Genomic DNA, 10,682 nt, shown 5'->3' with positions numbered 1-10,682 from the left:
TATATATATATATATTTCGTTAAAATTGGGGAGCTTTTTGGTGTTCCTATATAAAGCAAGGAACACGGTAAATTTTACCATACCTGATTTTACCAAACTTTTCTCTCAAGTATAGTTGATAGGATCAAGGTTAGTATCGTTAGTAGAGGTGTTGTGGCGTGCTAATTAGCTCGTGAGAGTTTTTTCTTTTAAAGATTAATTAACCATCTTTTTTTTAAATAAATAAAATTATTTTACTATTAATTGTAAGTAATAGTTGAATACAAGACCTGAAATAGAGTTAAATAGAAAAATATAGCATAGGTGGTTTAAAGAAATTAACAAACCTCATTACTTATTGTATATCAAGAATTATTCAATATTCAAAACCTCAACCCTTTTGTTCATCAAATATTCCAAAACTTAATTTGATTTTTTTCTTTAAATTTATATCTTTATTATGTTAAATAATAGTATAATTTTTGAAAATATTAAGAAAATTGGTTAATGTAACAAATAGTTACTAAAATTATTTTGTTTGAAATATATCTTCAATGAACGAATTGTATGTATATTTTGACAATAAAAAGTTTTTAATCGATCATATCATATCTCGTAACTTTGCTAATGAATAAACCACAAAAATTATTTTTTATTAAACGTGTTCTACAAATATTATTAATTTCAATGTTTTTATGTATTCTTTTAAATTAAAGCTATTTATTTACAGAAAAAATGTATTTATGTAATTGGTAATTTGCAAGTACAAACTAACATACTTTTCAGAGGTTATATATAGAATAAAAAATTACACTTCAGCAATTGATAATCTCTTCTTCAAGTCAAAAGTTAATATTCTCTTTTTTTCTTATACATTTTATTCTTCCAAAATTTTCATACATAATTGTGCGCTATTACAGTGCTTTTAAATTTATATTAATTAATCTTAACTTATCTTAATAATTATTTTATTAATTTTTAAAATTATCTTATGTAATTTGTAAGTACAAACTTACCTATCGTTCATGGAACATGCATACCACACAAACTGCACTTAGTCAGTTGATAATTTCAACAACAGCAAATGAAAATCCAATATTTCTTTTTTTCTTATACATTTTATTATACCCAAACTTTTCAAATATAATTATACGTTATTACAGTATTTTTAAAATCATTTTCTCTGATACCATTTTTATCTCTGAAAATATATTAAATTATAATATCTTATGCAAAATTGTGTGGTACATATAATTTGAAATTTGCAAACGCAATTGCAATCAAATCATTATCTTGGGTTTACTTCGTGTTAAAAGACAATTTAAAAAAGTTTTTTTAAATATTAACTGCCGTTTTTGCAAGAATAATAGCATATCTTAAGGTGTAAATAATACTTTTTTTTTATGTTTAAGCAGAAAACAGCAAAATCAAGATCAATCTTTGAAAATTGTGGTAATATATAACAATCTTACATCGTGTTAATTTTAATGCAGTTTTCGCAAAAACAATAACATTAAGAGGTTAATAAAATTTATGTTTTGTTGGTTAGACAGAAATCAACAAAATCTATCTTTGGTAAGATATAAAATTATTATATCGTAGTTTTTAGGCTATGCTTTAATCACAAAAAGTTTGTCATATCTGCCAGATGACTCTTACTTCTCATATAATAATAAAAAGCAATTGAAAAAAAAAGTTTTTCCAAATTTTAATTACAGTTTTTGCAAAAACAATAATTTATATTTTAGATTTGTGTTTTATTGGTTTGACAGAAATCAATAAAATCAAAATTGATCTTTGTGGTAATATATAAAAATTATTAAATCGTAATATTTAGCTATGCGTTTATCTCAAAAAGTTTGTCGCATCTGTCAGTTGACTCTTACTTTTTATAGTGTAAAAAAAAACAGTCTGAGAAATCTTTTTTCCACCCATACATCATAAGGGATTTATCAGGCCTCCTCATATTCGAGGAACCAGCAGGGTTGTGGCCATCCATTTAGTTCTGGATGGGTTCCGTTGACGTTGTGCCATTTGCAAAACCGTGTCTCGTTATGGATAGGAAAAGGAAAGAGAATGAATCACTTGAAGCAGAAACAAAGGTTTAGCTGTTGTCTTGAAGATAGAATGGATTCCATTTACAGGTTTTGTTTCAAGAAGAGGTGTATGAGGATGCTACAATGCTAAAGCTCTTTATTTTTTCCAAGAAACGGTAAAAGTACAAATTTGGATTAACGTTATGTGATAAATTTACATTAAGATTATAAAATTCACAAATTTTTGTTTTGTGAATTCTTCGAAAGAAGATTGTGTACATAAATTTACGACTTTATATATGTTGATTTAAGAAAGACAACGTGAATAAAGCACAAATAAAGTCAAAAATGGACAAATGTCTATTTGTCCATTTTTGTTTGTCCATATTTTCAAATAGCTGCTATCTAGACAGCTAGATTGCTGAAAGATACTTTAATCTTTAAAAATCCAACTCTTTAGGATAAAGTACTTGTATTTGTTTAACTTTGTAGTTTTAAAAATTGTATACACTAATAATTTTAAATATCGCATGCACGATAAGATTAAGCCCTTAAACCATTAAGGATTAGTCCTAGTACATGAATATCCGGTAATTAGATCAAAACTTATCAAGGGCAAATACTCTTTTATTTTACGCACTTTATATTTCACTTTATTTAACGTAAATCAATTTCTTTTCTTAAAAATTAAAAGCATTCACATCATAAATACATAAAAAAACATCTAATGATAATGAATGGAGTGATAATAAGGCGACTTGGTAGTTCTGCATTCAACTTTAATTTCAACACCATAATCACTTTATCAGATGAGTGTTACAAATACGCTTTTTTCAAGTTTTAAATAGTGTTAGAAGTTTATTCAAACCAATATCTAGATTAGAGCATTTTGATAAAAAGAAGATGTAAACAACCAGATTATATGTATGAATGAGCCTCTTCAACATTTATAAATCCCTGTCATTTTTTGAATAGTTTTGTATTTTTTATGAATGCCAAAATAACAGCAATGGCCGATAAATCTATATAAGATATCAATTTTCTTCAAATTACGAATGGTATAACTAATATAAATAAATAAAGTTAATGTATCTTAATACTCCATCAGGATAACCCTACCTACATTCCATGAATGATTATATGGGATATTTTTTCAAATGAGCATTTCGAATGCGTATTTTTTTTAGGTTTTAAATAGTGATAGAAGTTTATTCAAACCAATCTCATTAGAGCATTTTGATAAAAAGAAAGTGTAAACAACCTGATTATATGTATGAAGGAGCAACTTTTTTGAAATCCCTGTCATTTTTTGAATAGTTTTGTATTTTTTAATAGTTTTTTTTTAAAAAAAAAATGCACCTCTCAATTAATCAGAGTAAGACAAAGTATATGCAATGTATCAACTATACCGATACCTCCACGCACATCGAGATTGGAGAGTATAAATTCGAAAAGGTGAGCTCTTTCACCTACCTTGGCTCTGAAATCAACTCCGAAAACTCAATTTCCACAGAAGTAAGGAAGAGAGTAACTGCAGCCAACAAGTGCTTTTATGGCATAAGAAAATTCCTTAAATCTGACAACATTAAAAGAGACACCAAGTTGCTAATATATAAAAGCCTAATAAGATCAGTTCTCACTTACGCATCTGAAACCTGGACCTTGTCCCAAGCTGATGAGAGGACCATCGCTGCTTTCGAGAGGAAGATAATCCGGTCCATTTTTGGTGGTGTGTGTGACAAGCGAGTGTGGAGAAGGAGAACTAACTCTGGACTCTACAGGATATTCAGAGAACCGGACATTCTGAAGTACCATAAGATTCAGCGCATGAAATGGGCCGGACACATTGTAAGAATGAATGATGACAGAACAACTAAAAGAATCTTTTTGGCAAGGCCAACTGGAGCTAGAAAGAGAGGCAGACCCCGACTGAGATGGGCGGATTGCCTCCAAAGGGACTTTACCACAATCAAGGTCAGAGACTGGAAAGCCGTGGCATGCAGAAGAAAGGACTGGTGCAGTCTTCTTGAGAAAGCCAGGGTCCACCGAGGACTGTCGAGCTACTGATGATGATGATTTGTATTTTTTATTAATGCCAAAATAACAGCGATGACAGATAAATCTATATAAAGTGTCAATTTTCATGAAATTATTAATGGTATAACTAATATAAATAAGTGAAGTTAATGTACCTTAATACTCAATCAGGATAACCCTACTTCCATGAATGATTATATGGGATATTTTTTGCGAAAATAATTATACTTTTTCTCAATAAAAATTATCAAAATGAATTTATATTACTTGATTCAGTTCTCGTTTGGGTCCTTTATAATTTTTTCTTTCGCTGAGATCATAACACCACCCGTTTCGATATTCAGCATATGATGTCCTTGTCACGACATTTCTTTACATAATATTTTAAATCAGTGAGCAAGCAAGCAGTTTTGAGAAAAGCTAACAACATTACTGATGATTTAACTAAAAATATGATTCAGCGCATTTGTAAAACATATCAGGCCATTTTTAAAAATTAAAACAGATTCATTTATTAAGCCGCATTTAAACTGCACGAAAAAAAAATTTCGACCTTCAAAACTAAAAGCCAATCTCGTTATGTTCTTCTAAAAAATATTCTAAAAAAAACGTTTATAGGTTGTTCTTTTCTTTCCTAATACGGTTGAACAACCGGAATTCCAGCCGCGTCAACTAGAACCACTTTTTAAAGCCATTTTGTTCCATATATCTGGTACATTCTGTAACTGAGAGGTCTAATCAATCACTATCATAACCGGTTTTACAAGGGTTCGAACCCCAGTATACTACAACTTTTCTTTCATTTCTTCAATACATGAAGAGTTTCTAACGTCTTGCACTCTTCAATCTATAACTCTGGGTTAAAAGAATACAAAACTATCATTCACGCACAAATGCCACAGCACCTATAGATCTAAGTTTTATTTCTAAGTCTTCTAAACTATGCTAGTCGTATATGGTTTATGGTTGCAAAACCGTATAGTTTTGTATTCACGATTTCTTAACGATACAGTAAACCGTAAAGGTAAAAAAAATGTTCCTGACCATAAAATTTATGGTTAATCGGGTAGAAAGACTGCTAACGGTTATTTAACCGTAGTTTCAAAAGAGAAATTCTGATAGTGTAGGGATCAGTAGTTAAATAACGGTACTAAGTAAAAATGTCACGTTACTATGTCACGCTATATGTTACGTAAGTGTAATCACGCATCACGTTTCTATGCCAATTTAAAAATTGTATTTATTTACCCTCATTGGCTATATCGAGAAGGATTTAATAAAATCTTGTCGCTTATACAGCCATAAACCATAAAATGTATGGTTAATCGAATGGAAAGACTGCTGACGGTTATTTAACCGTAGTTTCAGAAGGGAAATTCTGATAGTGTAGGAATCGGTAGTTAAATAATGTTACGAAGTAAAGATGTCACGTTACTATGTCACGCTATATGTTACGTAAGCATAATCACGCATCACGTTTCTACATCAATTTAAAAATTGTATTTATTTACCCTACATCGAGAAGGATTTAATAAATTCTAGTTGCTTATACAGCCATAAACCATAAAACTTATGTTTAATAGGATGGAAAGACTGCTGACGGTTATTTAACCGTAGTTTCAGAAGGGAAATTCTAATAGTGTAGGAATCGAATTTAATAAATTCTTGTTGCTTCATCATATGACTATTCATACTTCCCATCCACTGTGTTAACTTAGCAACACTTTCTTAAAACTTCTCAGAATGTTTTACTCTGTTTTCAACAATCCCTTTAATCGAGCTAGATGTCGGTGGGTATTTAACGTCTCGAGGTTTCGAAGAAAAAAAAATCTTAGGGAGAGATAAGTTTCACCACTTAAAATCTTACTCAGATTTGAGCGAGTGACTTGTCGTAGAGAGTGAAGAAGACAACGGAAATCTGATAAACATCTGCTCTTTCTCCCTACCTCAAAATTTCAGCTTCCATTACTAAACCGGTGAAAGAGGAACTTGTTTTAGAGATAAAAGTCTTTTTTATGCGCATTTTTTAAGGAATAAGAAGGAAAAAAGGGACTATATTCGAAAATAAAACAACAAGAATAGTCAAAAGTTTTTCTTAAGTTTACTCTTTCCTTTTAATATTATAAATATCGATGGAATTCGAACTGAATGAATTTTCCAATAACATAAATATAGCACTTATTTTAGCCTTTATAAAAAATCTCATTTTTAATAGTGATTTAGATTATTGTAAAATTATATATTATTGACATTACCTCAAATCTGTTAACTGCCAGGTGGTTTTAGCATTGTGCCGATGATGTTTATAAAGAAATGTTACAATTATTATGTTTAGTTGCAATATTTATGTTATATAGGAACAATTAATATCGGGGGGGGGAAATAATGGAAAATAATTTAATAAAATAATGCATTTTAAGCCAAAAATACTAATTAAAAACAATATTTCTATAACATTCTAGTTTTTAATGTTTTATACATTCAACAAGTGAAGTACTTCATATCTGATGAAACATCTTAAAATTAACATTTTCGGAACTACAAAGAAAAGAATTTGCATTTGAAATAGTTTTGACTTAATTCTTAAAAATGCTTATTCTGGATAAGATAAAATAAAAAGAAAAGTATTTCAAAAATTATTGGGATAATATTTTGATATGCACTTAAAAGTTTCGTCAGAAAAATGCTATAATAGTATTAATCAAATGAATTTATACCAAAATTTCGCTTTTTGAGGCTCTGAAATCATAAAGAATAAAAGTTCAAGAATAAAAGCAAATTTCACTTTCATTATTTTTATAAAATAACTATGAGCTTTATGCAAAGAAGAATACAAAACTTTGAAGTTTTTTTTTATCAATAGAGAATTCTGAATAATTAGCAAAATTTATATGTAATAGCATATACTAAAATTCAGATTCAAAATTTTAATTGAATTGTTGTTAGCAAAAGTAGAATGCCATATTGAAATAGATTTTGCAACATTGTTTCATTGCTTACATTCTTCGCATAGATTCAACATACAACTATTTCAAATATCTTTTAGATTTAATATTACATTCTAAGCCTTTTTTTCACCCAGTAATCAATCACTAAAAGACTCTTTAAATATTGAATGCATACACGGAAATAAATCCAGTTGTAAAATTACTATACTATACTGTACTATATAATGGTACTATATAATGGTATTTCTGTTCTTTTTTGTTCTTTTAATAAAACAGCATAATTTTGGCTAATAAAATCAAAATACACAATATTTAAGCCATTCATTTCGTAATTTTTCCGATCAATAATACGCTTTATCAGAAATTCTGGTTACATTAAATTATAACACTTATTACCGCACATTTAAAAACAAATACAAAATTGATTAGTAAATTTAACCGAATAAATGGTTTAATGTTACGCTCTAAAGTATCCTAATAAACTTACCACATTTCATCACATACTGTAAAACTACATTTTATTTTTAATTCTTAACAAAATCATTACCAAATCCCTTAAGATGAATCAAAAGTTAGTGTGGTTCTTTGTATCCCCATAAGCCAGAAACATGCTAAATTTTACCACATTCCGATAGTTTTGACCATTTTTTTACTCAGCGTAATATGACATTTTAAACATTTTTATTTCGCACAGTTATCATAAAAAAAATTCTATTCTATGCGCAGTGCGCAAAGCAAAAAAATGTCCACCCTGAATAACTTTTACACTAATGATTGGTTCTTCACGTTCTAAGAGTCGTTCTAAGAATCTTAATGGTTCGAAGAGGTGACCTCAAATTTGTTAATTAATTAGTGCAAACGATATTTTAAGTTATATAATCAAACAAAAAAATGTACTTCATCTGAATAAACATACTTTTTCTTTCGAGGGATTCGGCTTTCTGAACCCTAAAGTATAGGGGGTAGTCACAATCTGGGAAATATGATCCCCATAGTTTTGCAAATATTTGAGAGAAATTTGTTGAGTAATTTCTGAGATATAGAATTTTAAAGAAGTCGTATATTTTAAATTCAATTTCTCAGGAAAATTAAAAAAATTCCGAATAACCGAATTCGAAAATTTTTTATATTTTTGTTATGTAAAATTGCATACTTTAAAATTATGTAAAAAATTATATACCATACAATTCAAAATTGTTTTACCTATTATTAAATAAAATAATATGCATATGTAATGTGTAAATATATGCTAAATAGAATTTTAAAGAAGTCGTATATTTTAAATTCAATTTCTCAGGAAAATTAAAAAAATTCCGAATAACCGAATTCGAAAAAATTTTATATTTTGTCATGTAAAATTGCATACTTTAAAATTATGTAAAAAATTATATACCTTACAATTCAAAATTGTTTTACCTATTATTAAATAAAATAATATGCATATGTAATGTGTAAATATATGCTAAAAAAATTTTTTGCATAAATTTGGATTAAAGAATTTTATAAGGGTGGGCAAAATTTTTTCAATTTTCCTTGAAAATTCTCGAGACATGGCAAAATACGCAAAAAGTAAAATTAACATTAAAGGATCCAAGAATATGGCAAAATTTGCTATGATTCGGGCTCTACGAAAACACCAAAAATAGCGGTAATTTTTCTGCTAAATGTAAGGTAACAAGAACTATAATTTTTAAAACCAGAATTTCTGGTAAACCGTTACCATATGCATGGAAAAATTAAAGAATGAATGGATTAAATACCGTATATTTTGCTTTTATTAACCTGAATTTAATGGGTATTTTTTATTAACTATGTCATTAACATACAATATGATAATTTTACTGAAACTTTTTTTCTGCATGATCAAGTTCTTCCAGAGTATCGTGTAAACAAATTTATGAAGGACAATAATAATTTCAAATTAATTTCATATTAGGATTCCGAAAAGTTTGAACAACAGCACGCTTTAACATGTTCTAAATTCTTTCATGTAGCTAAAAACGGACTTTGTTAAAACAGGAATCTATATTACTTTCTTATTTATTTCTTTCTTATTTTTCTTATTAAAGATTTAAAGAGGAAAAAGAAATCTGTCATTACTAAAAAAAACTTCAAAGAAAAACTCACGAAAATATTAACAAATAAGTAAAAAAAAGATATCATATCAACTAAAAAAAAAATCATGTTTAGGGAATTGCTTGAATGATATATATCGTAAACGAAGCCTTTTTATCTCCCGAGAATCTAAGAGTGAAGTTAAAGAAGAGGATAATGACTATGAAGCGAGGAATAGATTTACAGGGATAGAATCTCGAATAAGACAGTTTTAAAACGCAGTTGCCTAAAGTAAATATCCAATCCCCGTTTTTCATTTAAACTGCAAGAACTAGGAAAGATTTATGGGCACCTGAATTGGCAGCTGTACGATAGAGTTTTTTGGTGTGTATACATAAACACCACATTGTAAAAAGCAAACAATTGAAATTTATGTGTGTCGAGACGAAATATTTTTAATTAAATATTTTAGAATTTTCATAAAGCGCACAAACACAATATTATCTCGAACTTTCATAGGTACATTATATCACGGAGAAAGAAACTCAGGTAAAAATACCGTTCTGTATAATAATGACAAATTGTGTTATAAAATACATTAACAATTTGTGTCATAAACAGTAATAAAAAAATAAGAAGTTGCGCTTTAAAATACATTAGTTTTATTTGAAATTAATCCATAAATTTATTTCGATTTCATGCTTTTAATGCACACATGGAGAAAAAAATTCTGGTAAATCCGTACTGTATGATAATGAGATTACTGGTTTTAAAAAAAATAATTCTGGTTAATAAAACCACTATTTACGGTATTTAAAAGATTCATATGGTAATTTTTCCGTTTATGTGGTAAAAGTTTACAGAAAATTCGGTTTTAAAAAATTATAATTCTTATTAGAACACATTTAGTAAAAAATGCAAAGCTGAAATGTAAATTTAACTGAATAAATGTTTTTTTATGCCGTACCCTAAGGTATCATGATGAAATTACCAAATTTTACCATCTTTACCAAGTAATCTGTAAATGTTAATTTATATTGCAATATTTTCCTAATATAATTAATTGACATTATTGTTGGTCATTTATTACATTGCCAATATTTCTGTTACCCAGTAGAAATTGATCAACAATCACTATAACATCGTCGTTGATAATTATCGTTATCCTAATGATCGATACAATGCTGTATTCTATATTCATCTCTATCGATAATTAACATATATTTGATAATTATCGTGAGTAAAGGTGTGGTAATACGAACTATAATTGTGAAAATCTGAATTACTGCTCAAAGAAAAAAAAATCCGGTGAAGTAAACAAAGTAATCCAGGTCAACAAACAATATTAAAAAAAATATATAAAATGAGCAAAATGCTATAAAGAAGAAGAAAAAAAAGAATTACTGAGCGAAATGCTATAAACAAAAAAAAATTTGCGAAATGCTATAAATAAAATGAAGAAAAATATATTGAACAAATTTGATATTAATAAATAAACAGCATGAAATCAATTAGTGTTATCCGTTCATCGAATTCTATCACAGATAAAATTCTGGAAGGGGAGTGATGTGGCGTAACTACCACTATAAATATTAAATACCAATTTACTAGTATATAACACATATTA

At 28.1% G+C, this 10,682-nt stretch overlaps 1 protein-coding gene across 1 annotated transcript in view; it reads left to right on the top strand.

Annotated features, from left to right (window-relative positions):
• LOC107444850 (integrin alpha-PS2) overlaps positions 1-10,682 on the top strand; it is an 82,872-nt gene that overhangs the window by 17,028 nt on the left and 55,162 nt on the right. The window lies entirely within an intron of this gene.

Source organism: Parasteatoda tepidariorum, chromosome 7 (assembly GCF_043381705.1).
Source record: "Parasteatoda tepidariorum isolate YZ-2023 chromosome 7, CAS_Ptep_4.0, whole genome shotgun sequence".
Lineage (NCBI taxonomy): Eukaryota > Metazoa > Arthropoda > Arachnida > Araneae > Theridiidae > Parasteatoda > Parasteatoda tepidariorum.
This window is presented reverse-complemented; position numbering and strand designations above follow the sequence as displayed.